This window comes from Pocillopora verrucosa, chromosome 3 (assembly GCF_036669915.1).
Source record: "Pocillopora verrucosa isolate sample1 chromosome 3, ASM3666991v2, whole genome shotgun sequence".
NCBI lineage: Eukaryota > Metazoa > Cnidaria > Anthozoa > Scleractinia > Pocilloporidae > Pocillopora > Pocillopora verrucosa.
This window is the reverse complement of record NC_089314.1, coordinates 22,951,699-22,951,929: the sequence shown is the minus strand read 5'-3', so window position 1 is coordinate 22,951,929 and position 231 is coordinate 22,951,699.

Below are 231 nucleotides of genomic sequence, written 5' to 3'. Positions count from 1 at the left end.
GGCAAAACAAAATACGTAAGATAACTTCTTTTCCCATAACACCACGACTGTATTAAACTTTCAAACAAAAGGACAAGAAATAAATTAAAGAATACGAACACTATGCAATATTATTTGAGCGATGAACCGGCGTAAGAGTTTCTAGGCGATGAATGCCAAAGTCAATGTTTAACCGAAACGTGATCAGTTGAATTCAAAACTGAAGCTAGTATCAAACGACGATTGTAAAAA